Below are 24101 nucleotides of genomic sequence, written 5' to 3'. Positions count from 1 at the left end.
CACTTATCATCATGATATTGAGAAAGTGTTGTTGGAACAATTCCAGTTACATCTTGATTTAGTTTTAGAAGTGGGTTTAAGTACAGGAAAACAGTGTGTTTATTATCTTCATCTGGCAATGGGCACAGAAGGTACCCATCCTGATTGTTTTAGCTTTGTGAGCATCCTTTGATGCTAGTGACTACAAAGTTTTGTTGATTATCCTGAAATTTCTTGCTGTGATGGGATAGGCTAATGCCTTCCTCTCTGACAGATCACATGGGAGCCTAGTTGTCCCAAGGGCTCTCCTGTATAATATTCTGCAGTGTTTTGCCATGTCATGCCTCCTATTCAGTGTGTATATACTCCCTCTGCGAGATATAGTGAGCACATAATATCTGAGACTACAAACTTATCTGGGCCTGAGTCATACTGAAAGCATAGGCCCTAGTCCTGTATTGAGATTTGTTTGCCGGAGCCAAGTAAAAAAAGAGAGACCTACTAAGTCAATGGGACTCCATACAGGGACATAGCTCTACCCACACAGAGCTCATTACAGGATCATGGCCTTAGAGATAAATGGCTATATATTTCACTGTCAAAAACTTGTGATCTTAACTTTCTTAAAGACAGTATCACACTTACTCAGGAACAAGAAAAAAACTATGGTTTCATACAGGCAATTACTTCCTTTCTATTTACCCTCCTTTTGCTAGTGAACTCATCCTCAGCTAATAATAATAAGCTAAAGTACATAAAGGCAACAGAGTTAGATTCATTATATGGAACCACAGAGTAAAGAGGCGCAGGCTGTCACCAGCAAAAATTCGTTCACCTTGTATAGAAAGACCATCAAAAGTTATTCAAGATTTAGAAGAAGAATTGGCATAATGGGTTGAAAAGTTATAGCAGAAGGAATGAAATCTAAGTTTAATTTTGTAAAGCAAAAGTGAGTAATATTTATGATGTTTAACATTTACATTTCAGTTTCAAATCCTTGTAAGCTTGCCAGACAAAAAGGTTTTCTATTCAAGGAAGAAGATCTGCTGTAAATATTTGCAAATAGTCTTCTTTGCAAACATAGTCAAAACAGATCTGTATATAGTACTATTTAAAGGAGTGATTAACCTAAGTCAAATGTAATGATGTACTGGTGAAACTAACAGTCTCCATATTTTGGTTGCCCCAGAAGTCCTGATTTGACTTTTGAATACTTGCCAGTTATAAACATTTATAGCTGGTTCCTCCTGATACACTCAATTGTTGCAAGGTTGAAAGGTTCAAGAACATTTCTTAAATTGTGTAAAAAAACAATGGCACAAAATGTTTCAGCCCTCTGGAAAGTGAAGGTTGATTAGATATGTATGAAAATCCCAGCAGCCATTTGGGAACACTGTTTTTTTTTTATTCTTTGACCTTCCTGATGCAAACAATATTTGGAAAGAACAATTTGATGAAGATGGAAAGACCCTCCCAGTACAGTTCAAGATAAAGCAGTGTCATGCATTTTATCTGTGCTTCCTGTATAAGAAAGATGGTAGAGAATACCATGCAGGCCTGGAAAACTGATTTGTCTTGAAAACAGACCTTTGCTTCAAAAATTTTAAGCATTTAAAATATCTCTTTCCCCAGTAAACCACAATTTCTTCTTTCCAGAGTCCAGTGTGTAATCTCTAACCTTTCTTTTCAAAATTTCAGATTTATTTTCAGTTATTGTATAGCCTTGTTTTTCCAAAAAATCTTCCTTTAATCCTTTATTGGAATACGTGATAAAACAAAGAGGCAGTGAGTGCAGCACACACAATAAAGTGGTTGGACAGAAGGGATTAACTATATCTTATACAAATATTTCTGGAACAAGCAGTAGGTGCTTTGTAATGTCCCAAGGGGTCCATCTAGAAGTAAAAGCTTTATCTTGAAGGGTGGCAGTAAATCCTTTCATTTTTCAAATCTCTGACACTCAGATAATCCATTCCTTTTGGGGGGAGGCATGTCTCTTTTTAGTCAACAAGATATAATACATTTCCTGGATACTAACAATAATATTCACAGCAGTGAGCATTATTTTGGTGCACATTTCTTTAGGGGTTTTTCCCTAGTAACATGGTAAGTGTTGTGCAGGATAAGGTTTTGTCAAAGACTACATAGTGTGAATGAAAAATAAAGGACTAGTAGCATAGACTTGAGTCAGGCATAGTTACAGGCAGACACTGTAAACGCCTCTTGCGTTCTGCTCTATCAATGCACCTCATTTCTGACCACATCACCACCAATCATTCCATTCTTATGCCTCTTTTGAACAAAGCCTATTAAGTCTGACAAACTGTGGCAAACCATGTGATGATTTTGTGATCTGGATAAGCAAAGGGTAAAGATGGGCAAATAGGCTATTACTGTTAAATTACAATGGTCACCTTTAAAAATTCCACATATGCATACCATACTTTTACGACTCATGTTTCATATATTTCCTATGCAAATGACAGTTTAACACTGTGGCGCTGCATCTCAGATAACAATATGCAACCGTTGGCAACTGTTAGTTTTTTTTAAAGGTTGGCACTGTATAATCATAATATCAGGTCCCATTGTCCAGGGAGAAAGTCAGAAATATTCAAATTCAAGAAAACTGAAACTAGAGATAATAAAATTAAGATATGAACTATAAGCAGGAAGGGATGACCTATGCTGGACATCTCCATCATAAAGTTTGTAGAATGGTGACAATTTGTAGGGTCCTAAATAGTAAGGTAACATTTTACAGGGTTCCACCAAAGTGGAGGAGAGGTGACATGCAAACCCCCCTGCCTGCTCCCTCTCCCCCACCATGTCAGTGTTCAAGAGTTTCAAATATTCTCTGATTAAAAAACATAATACAGTATTACTACTTCTCCTTAACATGGAAGGCAAAGAGGAAGTGAGAGACAACACAGAAATAGTTGCATCAAGAGCCCTGATCCAAAGGTGCCTTGACATGAAAATGGGAAGGTCACAATGTGGCACTGCCAGCAGGAGTTCATTATGCATATGCATTAGCCAGGCAGACCAGAGTTGGTTCCAAAAGATTAGCGGAGGAGAACAGAGCAGACTCGGTCAGAACAAGAACAGAATTAACTGTCATAAGACCAGATGCTACAGTTGTGTGGCTTATTTCATCTGGGGGCACGGACAGAGGACTTTTTCTCCCTCCATATTGGCTGGAATTTTTGAAGACACCTAAGGGACTGAGATGCTCAGCTCTCATTGAATTTCCCCTTAGGCTCCTTTGAAAATTCAAGCCTTCATATTTTCAAAAATCATATGTAGAGAACCACACTAGCACATTAACATAGAGTACAGCAGGGATATCAAACATATGGCCCAGGGAATGGATGTGGATATATTTATGTGGCCTGCATGACATATTCAGATTCTACAGAAGTTCAGCTCCCATTTGAAAAAATAGCAAGTTTCTAGCCCGCATCATTACAAAGAAAGCTTTCCAAATGTGATCTGGGTATAAACGGACACAGTGATGTCTGCTTGAGTTGGCATATAGCCCAATATAGTAGTTCTGAAGGGTGTGAACTACTGCTCCCCCTTGGAGTGTCAACTGGAAAGCCAATGTCAACATTTATTATTCCTCTGCTGGTCATTCTAACAGATGTGAATGAAGCCCTTAGAGAGGTAGGAACTGGGAGTTGCTGCAGGGAATTAAATGCAGAGGAAGAACAGAGCAGACTTACAAAAACAGGGGAAGAGGAAGAAAGAAACAGAAAACAGAGTATGAGGAAGGAAGAGAGAGAGAGGGCAGAAGTAACACTGGCTAAAATGGGAGCAGATTTTCTCATTGAGTGATGCTGAACGTGACAGTACAGGACTGAATATTAAAGTTGAATTGCTACATAAAGGCTTTGTTTTCTCACTGATCTAATGTCAGTGGAAGATCTGCTCAGGATTGAAAAGAGTTTGAGGTCTGGTACATCCTTGCCCACAGACCATAATTAAAGATGGAATCTGGCCCTCTACATCAAATGAGTTTGATACTGCTGCAGTACAGCCATACTTGCTTAATAGAACTTCAGTAAAAGGCATTAAAATCCTTCATCTGGGGTCTATTCTTCTAATTTCTGATGGATTATACAGGAATTTTGGGATTCAGTTAGAGGAACACTAGGACCAGGAGCCAATAAATCCTAGTTGGCCAACTAAGAAAACATAAATATTTTCAGTTGGAATTACCATTAGTTTTTTACTAGGCTCGGGACTCAGATATGTACATATCTGTAGTCTGTGCAGACACTGTTATGCTGCTTCTCTTTTTGGGAGCCAACCCAGCTCAGTTGCTGTTGGCTGCTGATGACCTTATTTGAATTTCTCTAATTTCAGGTTCCAGTGCTGCAGAGACAGACTACTATTATACAGTGCTACTATTTTCTTTTGGTCCAGAGAGAGCCAAGGTTTTTCACTTTGAAAAGTTATGCCCAGCTAAAAGAGCACCATGACCCATAGTACATATATGACTCAAGGTGCTGAATCTATGCGCTGCTTTAGTATCTGCACTAACAGTTTTGATTTCAGTTGTTCTGCTTCTTTTTTGCTGAAAGCCAGCTCAGCCATTGCAGTTTTGTATATTATGGTTGAAGTAAACCAAAGAAAGGGCCTGTAGCTGCCCCAGCTGTCTCACTACCTGCATTATTGCAACAACACATGGTAGTCAGCATCAGCTATTCCAGACATCTAAGGAGAACTTTATGTCTATATATCTCACCAGAAATAACTTTTCTGTTCCCAGTACAGACACCGGTGCCAGTACCCTTCAACATCCAACCTGAACTTGGATTTTAAATCAGGAATCCAAATGTGAGCAATGGATCTCCTTGCTGAATCATTTTATATGTATGAATAGCAAAATGGCAATGCTTATGGCATCCTAACTGCAGCTTAAATTTTAAACATCCAAAATAATTTTTACAAGACACTAAAGAATAAATGAAGTTTTTTTTTGGTAAAACTATTGCTTTATTTTGTATTGTTGTTAAGATTTAATATTTTTGAGCCTATGATATTTGTTTAAACTGTGTTTTCATGCACAATTTTTTACACATTTATAGTTCTATGGGTTATTTTAATAATTTTCTTTGCATTAAAAAATAAAATCTCATTATTTTGAATTATTTCTCATTTTGGATATTTCAAATTTTAGGCCCATATCCTGTGATGAGCAGTGTGCGGGTAGATGCCTATGGGAGGTCATTGTAGGATCTGGATTTTAGTTTCTAAAAAGAGACCTATTAGTAACTTTTTTAATTAACATAGAATACTTTTGGTTAAGTGATATTGTTAGCCAAGCAATTTCCTCCTTATACATGTGGTATTTAGCAATTTGTTGCCATTTCTGGTTAGGAACAGAAAGATGTCAGCCCCTGGTGATGCAATATCCATTTCACAGGCAGCTTGCTGGGAATCTGATGTGTAGACTCCACATACACAGGAACAACAGACTACAATTTTTTAACAGCTATCAGTCCTCTCGCTGTGTCCTCATTGCTTAAATTTGTCAAAGTACATATAACATCCATTGAACAGCAAATAATGTGAATTAATTTTTATCACAACTCTATCATGGAAGGGGCCTTTGGCTTTGCTTGCAAGCCAAGAGGTTTGTGTATCAAAGTGCTATGATCAAGTTGGTATTAATGCGGTTCCGAAATATACCTCCACAACTTTAACATTGCAGTGGAAACAACTGAACTTCTTACAGTGACATTTTGGTGGTGGTGGGTTTTTTATTGACAAACTGGTGAATACCCTTCCCTTCCCTTATCAGAATTCATATTAATTCATATTAATATCAATGGGAATTCCAGAAACATATCTAGATCAATTCATAGTTCTTTGGAACCCATCTTAGTCTCACTGTATTCATTGCAAAACTCATACTAATTTCAATTAGACAAGGGTTTGGCCCTTAATAAGTAAAATGATTATTGACTGGGACTCAGGAGACTTGGGGTCTAATCCTAGCTCTGCCTAGCTCCAACTGGGTGACTCAAGTAAGTCATTTTAACCTCTTTGTGCCTCAGTTTCCCCATCTGTAAAATGGGGATAAAGGTGCTGTCCTTGAGACTCCCTGATACAATATTACAGTAAATAATTTAAATATATATGTTAAGTAATACATGAAGGTGGTAGCCAATGTAAATTCAATCTTAATTTAGATTCTATCTCCTGTTTTGGTTATAGTCTGCATCAAGTTAAGATAAGACTTTTTGAACTATATCTGCAAATAAATTAAAGTGGTAATTTAACTTTATTCAGCTAGTAACTTGATGCACTGAAAAATGGAAAGCTAGTGGAGAGGTCCAGAAGTGGGGTCTGATATGGTCAGAGGGATGGGCAAAGAAATGATCTTAGCAATTGGTAAGCAAAATCATTGGATGTTTAAGAGATGGGAAGTGGGTAGGGAATGTGCATGTCAAGGAGAACAGAGAGGAGGAACCTACAGGGTGATTCAGGAAACTTAAAATAACATTTGCCCCTCCTTAAGCTCAGACATAAACACAAATCATTTTAACTATATAATTTTCAAATGCACTTCTATTCCACTGTCACCCATAAAATGTCACATACCAAATAGAGAATGTTTAAAGCCAATTTTATGTATTATAATTTATGTATCTGGTATCATAAGAATCATGTAGTCATTACAGAACATATGTTCTTTCATTACAACTTAACATTCTTCCCCCAAATGCTTGCAAATGGTGTAAATACTGCAAGGATTATTTAATATACATAGCAGGCTGTGACAATTTGGGGAATCTGTATGTAAAACTCATGAATTCTGGTTGCCTCTATATGAATGTGGAAACCACCATTTGTGATGTGGGGAGCAGCACATATCTATCAGACCATGGCCAATGGAGACTCTTTAACCTTAATGATTGTGCTCTGACCAAACAATTACTATGCTAACAAGGGGTTGTGCTGGAGCTATCCTCCAACTAGTTTGCATAGAGGAGGAAGAGAAGAGAGCGGAAAATCCCCAAACAGGACAAAGGTAACAAAAAGGACTCACAGAAAGAGTAAAAGGGTTTTTTGGAGGGACAAGAAATTTTGGGCAGGAGAGAGGAAAATCACATATGCTTTTGTAGTAGGGGGACTCTGGATTAACTATGGACCATGCAAGGTCAGGAAATGATCACTGGGCTAGATCTGTGAGTCCAAGCCCAAAGATCTCTCCAGAGTAGTGAGGAAACACAGGCATGGAAAATGCGTACAGGTGTGTTTATTATTTTGTCTAGATTTGTGTATCTCTTGTGCTGCTAATTAAAGAGACATTGCGCTTTAGAATCCTGTACAAAGTCTATCTGCGTGTCTGTTGGTTTTCATTGTCACATACCCCTAAAGAGGTGAACTGTAAACCAGAAGGCTCACACCTTTGATGGGATTCTGGGAAATGTGCAAAAGGTGATGGAGAGGCTTGGGGGAAATGGCAGTAGTTTGAGGACTGGGCCACGGGGTGCACAATGCCAAAAGGTGTATCAGACATAAGGATTGCATCCCTAGACGCTCAAAGCAAGGAACTAGATCTGTGACACAAGCATAGTTTAAATGTTTGTGTCATTGAAATTTTCATAGTTAAAAGAGTATAGAAAAAATATTTTTATTTTACGTGCCTGGTTTTTATTCCAGGAGTTCATCTTTTCCATGATCTTTTTCTCATATGGATGGGTAGGACTCCCACTGAAGTCAATGGGCCTGATCCTGCTTCCAATTAAGTTAATGGTGAAATTCTCATTTACGCCAAATGGAGTAGGTTGAAGCCCAATAGGAGCATAATACAAGTATCTTTGAGCAGAATGTGGACTTTAATTAACTGCTGTAGATTCAGTCTTCACTGATGTAGCTCCCCTCTGCCCCCCATGGTGTATCTTATTGCTGTTAGAGGCATTACACAACCACTGCTTAACTAAGGAGTAAAGTTCTCAGCACCCATACACAGTGTTGCCTGAAAACAGAAACGATTATTCTTGCAGATTGATGTTAGTCTCTTGGACTCAGGCAAAAATGCTGAGAGCAAGAAATGAGTGAAATGGATTTTGAAGGGAAAGCAGAATGGTAGAGCTCAGAGGGAGTTCTCTGCAGCCTCTAACTTCTCTCTGCAGCCAATTCCATCGAATACTTCCCCCCCTATAAAAATTAGAGGGAGCTATTTGAGCTATTTGTAGCCAGAACTCTTTCCCCCTAGCTGAGGAGGGAAAAGTAGGCCTAGGAAGCAGGCCAGCAAGCTGCTTCCAATACTCCGAGGAGGAGAGCTAACTGTCTGCCTACCTAAGACACCGAAGGAATGTAGACAGCCACCAATGCCACCCCAAAATACAGCTCCAAGGAAATGGGAGTAGACCTCAAGGGCTTGTTGGCATTGGGACACTAAAAGGGAGGCATCTGATGTAATCCTTTTGTTCCCTCTCCCATTAAAGCCAGAAGAAAAGACCACTGCTGACTAAATCAATGGGTGGTGGTGGGGAGCAAGTTATTTTCCTCTTTTTCCATGGGGACATGGTGGAGTGGAGCACTGGATCACAGAGTATTTTTCTTTTTTCTCCCCCATTTTTTTCTATACTGCTGGGAGGAAAAGGAATGCCTGGCCAGAGGCAGAGAAGTTGCTAGCTGATGCAAGCATTTACCTCAGGACTGCTGCTGGCAGGAGCGTGCTAGTGCTGTAAATTTCACCCTGCACGTGATAACACAATAACACACGTGATAACACAATAGTTATCCTCAAAATGATAAGATGTTATGAGTTTTTCACCAAGTTTTCTTTCACGTTTTAACACTGGCCACACTTGGGATATGTGGTTTCTCCTGTGCTCAGAGGAAATCATCTCCTTTCAGATTAGTAAGGGACTCCTCAGCATGATGTCATCTGGACACTCAGCTGTTGGGTAGTATTGTGAGCTTGGTCTCAAAATGGCGAGCAGGCCCATGTGCTGTCTGTAATCTCTGCCAGACATCTGTGAGTATGCGGAAGAAGGCCTTAGGGTAGAAATGTTGGCATTATTCCACTTGGAACGACCCTTTAAATAACAGCAGCATATATGAGAAAGAGAGGGTTATTCTGTTTTCCTTGTAATTGATGTGGGCTCATGGCTAGAATGCTTGTAGTGCATAAAGTGACTGAAAAGCTGTTTGTCTTCAAGGGGAGATCATTGCAGTTCACAATGCGGCATTATTAAATAGTTAGGAAGTGCATTTTAGTCTTAACCATAGGGATGATCTAGTCACTCTATAAAAGGACTTTGTGCATAGCACATCTGTGGCATGCATCCAGCACTTCTCCCTTACCCCATTCCCCATATGCACACATACAATAGGTGTATGTAAAATGATGTCTTTGCTTGCCCATTTCTGATTCCTTCAAGATGATTTTAAGGGCTGTTAAAATAAACTGACATTAATAATCATATTATGAAAAGCCTAAGAAAAATACCCCAATGAAGGAAAACAACTAAAACTTAAAGGAAAAAGGAGATTCTTTGAAAGGGGAGGTCTAGTAATTTGTCCAAGTGGTTCCACAGAGAAACCAAAAATTGTTAATTTTATGTAAGTAGAAAAAAAGTTGGATGTAATGACTTGCTTCATCCTATTATAATTCTGAAATGCAATAACATGTGCTGCAGTGATTCATTCTAGCTGAGGATCTGGACCATGGGCATGAATCTAAAACCCCAAACAGGGGGAAGATCATGCCCCAAAGTCTGCATGTGATGGGGACACACTATATGCAGCTCTCATCCTTTCTATGTGGAAAAGACTTAGAATTTCTTGTGTCTACTGGCAGATGAGGCAACCCATTTTTACCACTGTTGTCTGTCAAGAGCAAGATGTTTGACTCCATTGTAAATTGTCTGGTTGATAGCAGCATCCTTTTTGATCATCCAGTGATATCATTCTTTGTCCTCCACAACTTCTCCTCCCTCCACGTGGAATCCTAAAACATACTTTGTACTTCTGCCTTGGGGTGGCCTGGTGACATGGCCAAACCATTCTAAGTATCTTAATTTAATTATGGAGTCTACAATCTGCTGATCTGTGGATCACAACACTTCTATGTTGGTTACATAATCTCTCCAATAATTTCCCAAGATTCTTCTAAAAACAATGCTGGTAGAAAGCATTCAGCTTCCTGTTGTGTACTTCTACCATCTGCCATGTTTCTGAGGCATACAGTAGTGTCAGGAGGACAGTAGCATTGTACAATCTCATTTTAGTCTGCAGATGTATCTTCTTACTCTTCCAGATGTTTGACAAACAGGAAAATGATCCTTTGGCTTTACCAATGGCCATTAGAAGATATTGTACTTCCAAGACAGATGAAGTCATCAACTCTTTTGCACTCTTCTCCATCAATCACACATTTCCAGTGTTGATAGAATTCTTTCCTATCTCTATGGTCTTGGTCTTCTGTGTACAGATATGAAGTCTGACTTTATCAGCTTCTGCTTTTATGCTAGTGAAAAGTCTTTTCATTTCATCCACTGTGGTATCAGTATGACAATATCATCTTCAATATCTAAAAGTCTTACAGATTATCTCTTGCCCAAATGGTACCAATGTCCTTGGCAGCAGCCATCTCTCTTCTCATCACAAAATTTATGACAACGCAAAGAGATGTAGGGATATTATGCAACCTTGCCTTATGCCAGGAACAATCCTAAACCATTGTGTCTTCATTCTCTGTCCTGATGCAGCACACAGACTCATCATACAAAGACTTTATCAAATTAACAATCTTTGTTAGAATTCCACGATGTCTCAAGATCTTCCAGACGGCTTCTCTGTAGACACTATCAAATGCTTTAATAACATCAAGGAAGTTTTAAAACATCTTCTGTTGGTGTTTTAAGCTTTTTCCAATGTCTTCTGAAAGTGAAGACCTGGTCTGATCCCTGACTTATTGGATCAAAATTTAGCCTGTTATTCCCTGAGCACTTTATGTGTGTGGAAGAGGCCTTGGATATCTCTGAATCCTATTCCATTCTGCTCCCTATAAGGGATCCACACAGTGAAGGATGGAAATAGGGCAGGACCCATAGTCCTTCCATCAGTCCCACGGAGTTTAGCTGAAAAAGGCAATACAAGCCCATTATTGATTGGTTTAAAATGTTTTCACTCCCCTTCTGCTCTCTGTTTGATTTTGCAGAAACTCTTCTGGGGAGCTAAGAGGATGGAAATACTAATTTATTATATGGCAGCACAGGGCAAAGTGGAGTACTGAACATGGATTGCACAGCAAGTTTTGAGAAGCACTTCCTATCCTTATATTGGCTGAGTTCTGGGGATCTCTCTGAGGAAGAGGGGAGGAGTCCTGTGTCTAAGATGTAGATTGGTAACAAAGGGAATGCACAGTTTGCTCAAATCTAATTATAGAAGTAGCCTCCATGCTTTCACCATTCACCATCTGTAGAGGAGGAAGTGGGAGAGGGAGAATAGAAACTCTGCATTATAATGGATCATGACATTTTGCCCCAACTCCCCCAGCTCACTGCTCTTTAAAGAGTTACCTCAGAGCTGGGTTCTGTATTCAAGGGAAGCACACTACCTGAAACACTGACTCCCCTCACCCAGTGTAGCAGAAATGCTTTTGTTATGCTTCCAGGCGCCCTGTTTGCCCATGGAGGTAGGGACATCATTTTCCCTTCAATTAAACTATTTTATTATGTTAACTATAGGGGGAAAATGTGGAGGGAAATTTTAGAATTGTGGACAGTTGTAAGGATTTTCCCCATACTTTGTCAATATTTTGTGGGAAGTTTAACAAGTTTTAGTGGTTTCCCGCACCTCCCCCTTCCCACTTTTACAACACACGCCATACAAGAAATGTCAGGAAAAAATAGGAACATCTGCATGGAAGTTTCCTGATTTAGAACATTTTTGTAATACATTTTGCTGGTCACCCACATACTTGATCATAGATACTTTTCTAAATCTGGTTACTGTGATATCCCAGACTCTTTACATTGATACAAACATTGGCAAAAAATACTCAGGAAAAAAGCAGATAGGCATTAGGTAACAAAGACAAAAAGGCCCAGGCCTAGACTGAACTAATTTTTTAAACTAAGAACAGATTTTAAAAAATTATTAAAGTGAATGTTTAAAATTAAATATACATATATAAGTTAAGAGGGAAGGTACTGTACATCTGGAGTCAGGCTTGACCCTACATACGGATCTTATCCAAAGCCTATTAAAATTAGTGGGAATTTTTTCCAATGACAGTTTGCTTTGGGTCAAGCCCTAAGTCAGGCTTCGTCTCCCACTACTATTTGAAACAATTTTAGTTAGGGATGGCCTGAACCAAAAATCCCAGATCCAAGCACTGCTGAGTTTTGAGAAACTGAATGAGGATTCATGTGTGACTTTTGCCGCTAGCATTTTCTACAATGGGCTAAAACACCTGAGCTCTGGAGAAATTTGGAACAGCAGCAAGCTCTAATTTGGAGGAATGGGTCCATCTATGGCCTGGTCTACACTACGAGTTTAGGTCGACTTTAGCAGCGTTAAATCAAATTAAGCCTGGACACGTTCACACGACGAAGCCATTTCTTTCGACTTAAGGGGCCCTTTTAAACCGGTTTCTTTACTCCACCTCTGACGAGGGGATTAGTGATAAAATCGGCCTTCACGGGTCGGAATTGGGGTAGTGTGGATGGAATTTGACGTTATTGGCCTCCGGGAGCTATCCCACAGTACTTCGTGACCGCTCTGGACAGCACTCTCAACTCAGATGCACTGACCAGGTAGACAGGAAAAGCCCCGTGAACGTTTGAATTTCATTTCCTGTTTGCCCAGCGTGGAGAGCACAGGTGACCATGCAGAGCTCATCAGCACAGGTAACCGTGATGGAGTCCCAGGATCGCAAAAGAACTCCAGCATGGACCGAATGGGAGGTACGGGATCTGCTCGCCATATGGGGAGATGAATCAGTGCTAGCTGAACTCCGTAGCAGTAAACAAAATGGCAAAATATTAGAAAAGGTCTCCAAGGCCATGAAGGACAGAGGCCATAACAGGGACGCACAGCAGTGCCGCATGAAAATGAAGGAGCTAAGGCAAGCCTACCACAAAGCCAGAGAGGCAAACAGAAGGTCTGGGGCAGAGCCGTAAACATGCCGCTTCTACGCGGAGCTGCATGCCATGCTAGGGGGTGCAGCCACCACTACCCCAACCGTGTGCTATGACTCCGTCACTGGAGAAACACACAGGGAAGAGGGTTCAGGGTACGAGGAAGATGAGGATGAAGATAAAGTAGATAGCTCAAAGCAGCAAAGAAGCAGAGAAACCGGTTTCCCCAACAGCCAGGATATGTTTATCACCCTGGACCCGGAGCCAGTAACCCCCGAACTCACCCAAGGCATGCTCCCAGACCATGAGGGCACACAGGGGACCTCTGGTGAGTGTACCTTTGTAAATATTACACATGGTTTAAAAGCAAGCATGTTTAATGATTAATGATTAATTTGCCCTGGCAATCGCAGCCAGTACAGCTACTGGAAAAGTCTGTTAACGTGTATGGGGATGGAGCGGAAATCCTCCAGGGACATCTCCAGAAAGCTCTCCTTCATGTACTCCCAAAGCCTTTGCAAAAGGTTTCTGGGGAGGGCTGCCTTATCCCGTCTGCCATGGTAGGACACTTTACCACACCAGGCCAGTAGCACGTAGTCTGGAATCATTGCATAACAAAGCATGCCAGCGTATGGTCCAGGTGTTTGCTGGCATGCAGACAACATCCATTCCTTGTCGCTCTTTGTTATCCTCAGGAGAGTGATATCATTCACGGTCACCTGGTTGAAATGGGGCGATTTTATTAAGGGGACATTCAGAGGTGCCCGTTCCTGCTCGGCTGAACAGAAATGTTCCCCGCTTTTAGCCAGTGGGGGGAAGGGGTGAAGTGATCATCCCCGATAATTGGGTGTGGGGGGGAGGGGGGTTAGTTGGGTTTGTGCTGCATGTTAAACCGGAAACCACAGCCCCTCCTTTTACATTGCAAACCCATTTTAAATGGCCAACCCAACGGGTGCTTGGTATGGGAAATGAGGGCGCTACTGGTTGAAACCATTCCCACATGTTAAGAAGGTTAAAAAAGCCAAAAGACTATGGCTTACCATGGCTGTCTGCAAGCCGATATCTGTTGCCTGGCACTGTGTGAGTGATCTCTCACACCAAACTGGCAGGACCTCAACATAAGAGGAAAAATGCGACCTTGTAACGAAAGCACATGTGCTGTGTAATGTGAACAGCAAAATTTTATGTGAAAGAGTGTACCCATTGTTCTCTAAAATGTGTCTTTTTTAACCACCTCTCCCTTCTCCTCCACCAGCTGCAAATGTTTCTCCTTCACAGAGGCTAGTGAAGATTAGAAGGAGAAAACGGTGGACTCGGGATGACATGTTCACGGCGCTCCAGATGTCCTCCCACGCTGAAAGAGCACAGCAGAATGCGTGGAGGCAGTCAATGTCAGACTACAGAAAGGCACAGTATGAATGAGAGGAGAGGTGGCGGGCTGAATCGCAGGATGAACAAAGCAAGTGGCGGGCTGAAGATGATAGGTGGTGTCAGCTTGCAGATAGAAGGCAAGAGTCGATGCTTCGGCTGCTGGAGCATCAAACTGATATGCTCCAGCGTATGGTTGAGCTGCAGGAAAGGCAGCAGGAGCAGACACCGCTGCTACAGCCCCTGTGTAACCAACAGCCCTCCTCCCCAAGTTCCATAGCCTCCTCACCCAGACGCCCAAGAATACGGTGGGGGGGGCCCCTCCGGCCACCCAGTCACTCCACCCCAGATGATTGCCCGAGCATCAGAAGGCTGGCCTTCAATAAGAGTTAAAGTTTTAAACTGCAGTGTGTCCTTTTCCTTCCCTCCTCCCCTACCCATCCTGGGCTACCTTGGCAATTATCCCCCTAGTTGTGTAATGAATTAATAAAGAATGCATGAATGTGAAGTAACAATGACTTTATTGCCTCTGCAAGCGGTGCTTGAAGTGGGGAGGGAAGGGTGGAGTGGTTGGTTTACAGGGAAGTAGAGTGAACCGGGTGGGGGGGTGGGGCAGAGGGTTTATCAAGGAGAAACAAAGAGAAGTTTCACACCGTAGCCTGGCCAGTCACAAAACTCGTTTTCAAAGCTTCTCTGATGCGCACCGCTCCCTGCTGTGCTCTTCAAACCGCCCTGGTGTCTGGCTGCGCGTAATCAGCGGCCAGACGATGTGCCTCAACCTCCCACCCCGCCATAAATGTCTCCCTCTACTCTCACAGATATTGTGGAGCGCACAGCGAGCAGCAATAACAATGGGAATATTCTTTTCGCTGAGGTCTGAGCGAGTCAGTAAGCTGCGCCACCGCGCTTTTAAACGTCCAAATGCACATTCCACTACCATTCGGCACTTGCTCAGCCTGTAGTTGAACAGGTCCTGACTACTGTCCGGGCTGCCTGTGTACGGCTTCATGAGCCATGGCATTAAGAGGTAGGCTGGGTCCCCAAGGATAACTATAGGCATTTCAACATCCCCAATGGTTATTCTCTGGGAAGAAAGTCCCTTCCTCCAGCTTTCGAAACAGACCAGAGTGCCTGAAGACGCGAGCATCATGTACCTTTCCCGGCCATCCCACGTTGATGTTGGTGAAACGTCCCTTGTGATCCACCAGGGCTTGGAGCAGCATTGAAAAGTACCCCTTGTGGTTTATGTACTCGGTGGCTTGGTGCTCCGGTGCCAAGATAGGGATATGGGTTCCATCTATCGCCCCACCACAGTTTGGGAATCCCATTGCAGCAAAGCCATCCACTATGGCCTGCACGTTTCCGAGAGTCACTAACCTTGATATCACCAGGTCTTTGATTGCCCTGGCAACTTGGATCACAGCAGCCCCCACAGTAGATTTGCCCACTCCAAATTGATTCCCGACTGACTGGTAGCTGTCTGGCGTTGCAAGCTTCCACAGGGCTATCGCCACTCGCTTCTCAACTGTGAGGGCTGCTCTCATCCTGGTATTCTGGCGCTTCAGGGCAGGGGAAAGCAAGTCACAAAGTTCCTTGAAAGTGCCCTTATGCATGCGAAAGTTTTGCAGCCACTGGGAATCATCCCACACCTGCAACACAATGCGGTCCCATCAGTCTGTGCTTGTTTCCCGGGCCCAGAATCGGCATTGCACGGCATGAACCTGCCCCAGTAACACCATGATTTGCACATTGCTGGGGCCTGTGCCTTGTGAGAGGTCTATGTCCATGTCAATTTCCTCATCACTCTCGTCGCCGCGCTGCAATCGCCTCCTCGGCTGGTCCTGGTTTTGCTTTGGCATGTCCTGGCTCTGCATATACTCCAGGACAATGCGTGTGGTGTTTATAGTGCTCATAATTGCCGCGGTGATCTGAGCGGGCTCCATGATCCCAGTGCTATGGCGTCTGGTCTGAAAAAAGGCGCGAAACTAGTATCTGACGGACGGAGGGAGGAAGGGAGGGGCGAGTAACGACATGGCATACAGGAACAGGGAATTAAAATCAAGAAAGGTGGCTGTGCATCAGGGAGAAACACAAACAACTGTCACACAGAATGGCCCCCCCAAAAATTGAACTCAAAACCCTGGGTTTAGCAGGCCGTTGATTTCACGGAGGGAGGGGGAAGCAAATGAATACAGAACAAATCTATTTTTTACATCTTAAGCTGGCAGGCGACGGTGCAGCATGACTGATAGCCCTTGGCATCTTCTGGGTGCTTGGCAGAAAATACTGGGCGCTTGGCAGAAAATAGCATACTACGATTGATAGCCATCATCGTCGAGACTGCCCAGGTGCCCATGATTGACAGCCACTGCAGTACGACGACGACAGATATCAGTCGTAATATACCATCTTCTACCAAAAGGCAAGGGGCTGCTGCTGTGTGCAATGCAGCCCCACGTCTGCCAGCCCCACGTCTGCCAGCACCCAGATCGCCGATGAAGGCTACCAGTCATACTGCACCGTCTACTGCCAAAAGGCAATTAGCTGTTGCTATGTAGCAATGCAGTACCACGTCTGCCGGCACCCAGAGGACATATGGTGACGGTGAGCTGAGCTGAGCGGGCTCCATGCTTGGCGTGGTATGTTGTCTGCACAGGTAACCCAGGTAAAAAGGCGCGAATCGATTGTCTGCTGTTACTCTGACGGAGGGGGAGGTGCCTGACGACATGTACCCAGAACCCCCCCCCCATGACACTGTTTTGCATCATTCAGGCATTGGGATCTCAACCCAGAATTCCAATGGGCGGCAGAGACTGTGGGAACTGTGGGATAGCTACCCACAGTGCAACGCTCCAGAATTCGACGCTAGCCTCGGTACTGTGGACGCAGTCCACCGACTTCATGCACTTAGAGCATTTTATGTGGGGACACACAGAATCGGCTGTATACAACCGATTTCTATAAAACCGGCTTCTATAAATTCACCTAATTTCGTAGTGTAGACATACCCTAAGAGAAGTAATGTGGTTTACATCAAACTACCATTCATGACTGACTGGCTGCATAAGAATCAGAAGGCAATGACTTTATGTTCATGCACATTTAATCTCTCTTCAGGAGGGGCCCCTATGCACAGCCCTGTTCTTTCCTCACTAATGTCCAACTTCCATAAGCCAGTAAAACTATTTGTATGAGGAACCTAAGCAGCTTGTTGCTGTGCAAATCTATGATCACGCCACTGTTGGCTGGTGGCTGATAAGCACTGCATGATGTACTACATCGATTTATAAAAGAACCAAAGAAAATGAACTCGCCAGGGTACCAAGGCATACAGGAATTATACAGACATCTAGCTCTTGCAGTAATGTAATGAAGTTCCCAACCTCAGAAAAAAAATTGCAATGTCAGCAGGGAAGCAAACATCACAGTTTTACAGTTCTGTGTGGATTACAATTATTATTTGTAATTGGTTCTTGACAAACTTTGTGTACTGTAGAATTCATAAATTTGCTTCAATATATTAGCTATAATTTATAGGACTTTGTTTATAATAGATGCATTCATTGTTTCTTTCTGCTATTTATCATCTGCTTTCAGTAAAAAAGAATTGTTGCTGATTTATAAGTCTTGATGCTAATTTTAGAAATTATTCAAAAGCACAGGTGAATGGTGTATTTAGCCATTATATTTAAAATTACTATGGATAATTAAACAGATTCCACATTACATAAAAATGGAACAAAAGTAGCTAGTGCATGAATGAAAATAGTGTCTCAGGAGCAAGATGGATATATAACAATAAAGAAACCTAGAAGATATTTATTATACACAAATAAAAATATAATGAAGAGGATTTATGCCAGGACGGGTGTAATCTCAGAAGGAAAAACAAAAAACAAATCAAAACAAACCTCCATACACCACCATTTACAATACAAGTTGGATAGCATGACCCAACTATGGGAATAACAGTCTAGGACAAGTAAATAGTTTTTTCCAGTCAGCATAAACAAATCTATGCCTACTTTATTCTAGGGGATCAGTTTTTCCAGTGTCACCAACATGGGCTCTTTTGCATGACTTGACCTGCATTTTTGGCATATATGACAAGCCTTAAAAGCTTCTTCAGTGTCACTATTCATTTGAGGCCATAATAAAATGTCTCTGGTCCTTCTCTTAGCATTTCCAATCCCTAAATGACCTTCATGTAACCTTTTTAACTTAATTTTCTGTAACACTTGAGCAATAATCATTCTGGTGCCTTCAAACAAAATCACATTTAGTACTAAGAGCTCCACCTTACATTGATAATAGAGGATGGGAATATGCTATCCCAGACAGCCTGTGCTAATAGCCTTAATTACTTTCTGTAGGTTTCATCCTGAGCAGTAGTTCTGGCAATCACAGACCATATTTTATCTGAGGTTGGACAGGGTTTTTTTATTACTGTTGTTGTTGATCATCAGATTGACATGTACAAATGTAGCTCTGGATTCAGATACGCTATACTTCTGTTAAATGCTCTAGACTACCAAATCTCTCCTAGGTTTGTATTCAATTTGCAAATCATATATTTGTAGGTGAAAAAATATCTGTCTTCTCAGTAGAGTGTTTGCCAGGCACCTTTTGGCAATGGCAATAAATGGTTTATGGTCAGTTTCAACCAACACTGGTCTCCCATAAATAAAGACATGAAACATTTTACACCCGTGGACCAAGGCCAAAGCCTACTGTTCCAGCATATTGACACTCAGTTTTGTTATCACTGTTGTAGTAATTAGGTCTACAGATTTACCCTAATTGTAAGATCAATTGGGAGACCTGAGTGAAAGTTCATAAAATGTCACAATGACCTATAACAGAAATGTTGATGAGAAATGGTACAAAACAGAGAGAAAAAGACTGAATTAGTCCAGACAACAAGGCGTACTAATACAATTCAAGGATTGTGTTAAGCTCATGACTGGTAAACGAGAGAGGTGTGTGACTAGAAATCAGTGAACTAAAATCGGTGTGTCAGAAATGAGGCCTAATTGATGGACAAAACAATGAGGGGATAGGCTACTCCACCCATCACTGCCTTTTGGGCTCCTTAAAAGAAAATACTTTTTTTGTAGGGAAAATTGCCCGCAGGCAATCTCATAACTATTGCCTGCTGGTAAATGGGTGAACCAGAAGAAGCAAGCTTCACCATTATTCTCCCACCATTTCTTGGGACCCTGGGATCCACTATGACACTGTTGGGCCTTTGTTGTCATCCTGATGCTGAGAGCTATCCTGACCAGATTGGGTCAGAGAGTGGGACCCAGATAGGGTGACCAGACAGTAAGTGTGAAAAATCAGGACGGGGGTTGAGGGTAATAGGCACCTATATAAGACAAAGCTCTGAATATCAGGATGGCCCTATAAAATCGGGACATCTGGTCAACCTAGACCCAGATGACATTGCCACCTCCATTGGCTCCAACTAAAACCCAAATAACATCTGGGATTTGAGATGTTGGTTCCTGCTGTCAAATCCCTCCATGTGTCACTTTCCTTTCCCATTTTATTTCTACTCTTTCCTATCCCTCTCCTTTTTTTCCCCTTCTGTCTAATGGAAGTCTGGGTTAGCTGGCCAAGACTGTATATTTTGCAACACTGTTGTCAGGCTGAGACTAGAAATAGGCAATTACAAATCAGTGACCTAAACAGTCGAGTGATGGTACAAGTTTGTCAGGTCTTGGAGTTGGTGACAAGACCATCTGCTATGCCTGTGTTTCTCCAGCAATGAGGTTGCAAATGAGAATCACCACCACAGAGAAACATTGCATTTTTCTGCATCTGCTGTTCTTTTCTCTCGCTTTAGGCATGTGTTTGTCTTGTTTGTCTTTTAGAAAATGGGATTAGACTTCAATAACAAACAACAACAACAACAGCTTCAGCCCATCTCACTTAACTTTTTCTCTGTCTCCCCCAACCAGGACAGTTATTACCATATTTTATATTATCTAAAAAACTGTCAAACAGTCATTTCCTCCTAAAATCTCTCCAAAGGTAAAGGGAGCAAGATATATTGTTAAAAGAAAAGCCTTATTTAATACTTTATTTCTAAAATGCTTTACCTGTTTCCCTCCTGCCATAACTATAAAGGGAAGGGTAACAGCTGTCCTGTGTACAGTACTATAAAATCCCTCCTGGCCAGAGACTCCAAAATCCTTTTCCCTGTAAAGGGTTAAGAAGCTCAGGTAACCTGGCTGGCATCTGACCCAAAGGACCAATAAGGGGACAAGATACTTTCAAATCTTGGGGGGGGGGGAAGGCTTTTGTTTGTGCTCTTTGTTTGGGAGTTGTTCACTCTTGGGACTGAGAGGGACCAGACATCAATCCAGGTTCTCCAAATCTTTCTGAACAAGTCTCTCATATTTCAAACTTGTATGTAAACAGCCAGGCAAGGCGTGTTAGTTTCTCTTTGTTTTCTCAACTTGTAAATGTACCTTTTACTAGAGTGTTTATCTTTGTTTGCTATACTTTGAATCTGAGGCTAGAGGGAGGTCCTCTGAGCTCTTTAAGTTTGATTACCCTGTAAAGTTATTTTCCATACTGATTTTACAGAGATGATTTTTCACCTTTTTCTTTAATTAAAAACCTTCTTTGTAAGAACCTGATTGATTTCTCCTTGTTTTAAGATCCCAGGGGGGTTGGAATTGTATTCACCAGGAGTTGGTGGGAGGAAGGAGGGGAATGGTTAATTTCTCCTTGTTTTAAGATCCAAGGGGTTTGGATCTGTATTCACCAGGGAATTGGTGAAAGGTTTCTCAAGGCTTCCCAGGGAAGGGAATCCATTTGGGGAATGGTGGCAGCGGACCAGATCTAAGCTGGTAGTTAAGCTTAGAAGTCTTCATGCAGGCCCCCACATTTGTACCCTAAAGTTCAAAGTGGGGAAGCAGCCTTGACATGGTGGCAGCGCGGTGGGATTCATTTTAAACCCAAAAGCCAATAAGATTTTTTTTTTCCTTCTAGCTGCTTGGAAAGCAGAGCTGAAGGTAGATGCATATCTTATCTCTCCTTGCCTGAAGGCAGAGGTGTTAAGTTTTTTTAACAAGGGCCTTTGTTAAGAGAAGGGTTCAATTAATGAGCAAACAACTGGTAAAAGGAATTTACAAGCTGAATTTTTTTTTCTTTTTACATCCTCGGGAGTAGCTAGTTAGAAAGTCTCTGTTAACTCAGCAGCAGCCAGAGCTGAATGCATCTCAGTTTCAGTCAACTGCAGAGGGGTGTGACCCAGCACAAGAAAACAGGAAAATGACTACAAAAGAAGAAAAAGCCAAAGAGGAGGCCCACAAGAGAGCTACGGAGCTGAAAGTAAAAGAGATAGAGCTGAGAGAAAGAGAAGAGAAAGCCAAAGAGGGGGCCCACAAGAGAGATGGAACTGAGAGAAAAAGAAGAAAAAGCCAAAGAGGAGGCCCACAAGAGAGAGATGGAGCTGAAAGAAAAAGAGATGGAGGAGAGAGAAAAAGAAAGGAAGCATGAACTGGAAGTAGCAAGGGCTAGGCCGGATACAACAGCCAATCCTAACAACGCCTCTCCAGGTACCACTTCCCATCCCAGAAAATTCCACACCTACAAGGCAGGCGATGATACTGAGGCCTTCTTAGAAAATTTTGAAAGGGCCTGCCTTGGATACAGCATCACTATAGACCAGTACATGGTAGAGCTGAGGCCGAAGCTCAGTGGACCCTTAGCAGAGGTGGCGGCTGAAATGCCTAAGGAACACATGAACAGTTATGAACTTTTTAAAAACAAGGCCAGAATCAGAATGGGGCTAACACCTGAGCATGCCCGTCGGCGGTTTAGAGCCCTAAGGTGGAAAACCGATGTGTCATTTACCCGACATGCCTACCACATTGGGAAAAATTGGGATGGCTGGATATCAGGAGCAAATGTTAAATCTACGGAAGAGTTGCCCTTCCTAATGCTAATGGAGCAGTTTTTGAGGGTGTTCCTGAGGAAATAAAAAGGTACATCCTAGATGGGAAGCCCAAAACTATAACCAAGGCGGGGGAGATTGGAGCCAAATGGGTGGAGGTGGCAGAAAAGAAAAAACTAGTAGCAGTTGGAGCGAATATCAGAAGGGGCAATCCGAAACCAAACCTTACCACCGGGGACAACCCAAGGCCCCACCCACATCCCAAGGGAAACCCCAGACGCCTTCTCACCCCACCACACCAGTCTCCACCATCCAACATCGCCCGGTGATACCTTAGCAGGGCGATGTTTTAAATGTAATGAACTGGGACATATAAAGGCTCACTGCCCCAAGAACCCCAACTGATTACAGTTCATTACACCACAATCACACCAAAGATCCCCAGACCCAGATGCCTCTCTCATACCCTCGGAGCGAAGGGAAACCTTGAGAGAGGGCGGAAAGAAGGTTATCGCTTGGAGGGACACTGGGGCACAAGTGTCAACTATCCACCAATCCCTAGTGGACCCCAAACTCATCAACCTGGAGGCTCCAGTGACAATTCAACCCTTCGTGTCACAGTCTGTAACCTTGCCTACAGCCAAGTTGCATGTCCAGTACAAGGGCTGGTCAGGAATGTGGACTTTTGCAGTCTATGACAATTATCCCATCCCCATGCTGCTGGGGGAAGACTTGGCCAACCATGTGAAGCTAGCCAAGAGGGTGGGAATAGTCACCTGCAGCCAGGCTAAGCAAGCTTTCACCCCCATCCCTGTTCCTGAGCCATCCACCAGGGCCCCGTCTGTGTTACCAGAGACCCAAACAAAGGTGGTGGAACCAGATCCCCTGCCAATGACTGCAACAGCCGTAGTGGATCCAATCCCAGAGACCTAGCCAAAGCCAGTCCCAGAACCGGAACTGGCAACGCAACCAGCACCAGAACCATTGCCAGCACTGAGTCCAGCGCTTGCAAACCCGTCTACAACTCCAATGCCAGAGGGCACCAGAGAGCCTGAACTGGCGGAAGCAGCAGATAACCCTACCCAAGACGCTCAGCCAGAGCCTGAAATACCACATAGTGCACCAGCGGTCAGCGGTTCACAATCAACGGAAACAGCCCCAGCACCTGCATCGCTTCCAGAGGGACCAAGCCCCAGTCTACAGTCCAAGGAGGAACTGATGTCTCCAGCATCAAGGGAACAGTTCCAGGCCGAGCAGGAAGCAGATGACAGCCTTCAGAAAGCTTGGGCTGCGGCACGGAGCACCGCAACGCCTCTCAGTTTTTCTAACCGATCCCGGTTTTTTGTAGAACAAGGACTTTTATACAAGGAGACTCTTTCTGGTGGGCACCAGGAAGACTGGCATCCTCAAAGACAGTTGGTAGTTCCCACTAAGTATCGGGTAAAGCTCTTGAGCTTAGCTCATGATCATCCCAGTGGCCATTCTGGGGTGAACAGAACCAAAGACCGGTGCACCTGGAGCACCTTCCACTAGGAGGGAATGGGAAGGACTTTGCTAATTATGTTTGGTCTTGTGAGGTGTGCCAACGAGTGGGAAAGCCCCAAGACCAGGTTAAAGCCTCTCTCCAGCCACTACCCACAAATTGAGGTCCCGTTTCAGCGAGTAGCTGTGGATATTCTGGGTCCTTTCCCAAAGAAGACACCCAGAGGAAAGCAGTACATACTGACTTTCAT

Source organism: Chrysemys picta, chromosome 6 (assembly GCF_011386835.1).
Source record: "Chrysemys picta bellii isolate R12L10 chromosome 6, ASM1138683v2, whole genome shotgun sequence".
Taxonomy (NCBI): domain Eukaryota; kingdom Metazoa; phylum Chordata; order Testudines; family Emydidae; genus Chrysemys; species Chrysemys picta.
Note: the sequence above shows the minus strand (reverse complement) of the source record.